This window comes from Penaeus monodon, chromosome 30, assembly GCF_015228065.2.
Source record: "Penaeus monodon isolate SGIC_2016 chromosome 30, NSTDA_Pmon_1, whole genome shotgun sequence".
Taxonomy (NCBI): Eukaryota; Metazoa; Arthropoda; class Malacostraca; order Decapoda; family Penaeidae; genus Penaeus; species Penaeus monodon.
Window position 1 is genome coordinate 35997267 of NC_051415.1, and position 218 is coordinate 35997484.

Sequence of the window (218 nt, forward strand, 5' to 3'; positions counted from 1 at the left end):
ATCCCAAAACATTTAAGGGGTGATTCTCGATTCCCGTGTCGACAAGTATTGGAGTTGGGAAATACTATTTTTATCTGGTGCCATAAAAGTGGAGTCCTGGAAGACTTTTGTGGAATAATTACTTGCTAATACAATTATTAGAGAATGCAACTGGACCCTATATTGCAATGAAATATTTGTCACTGGATCAGTGCCCATGTTTTCAGGAAGGTCATTGA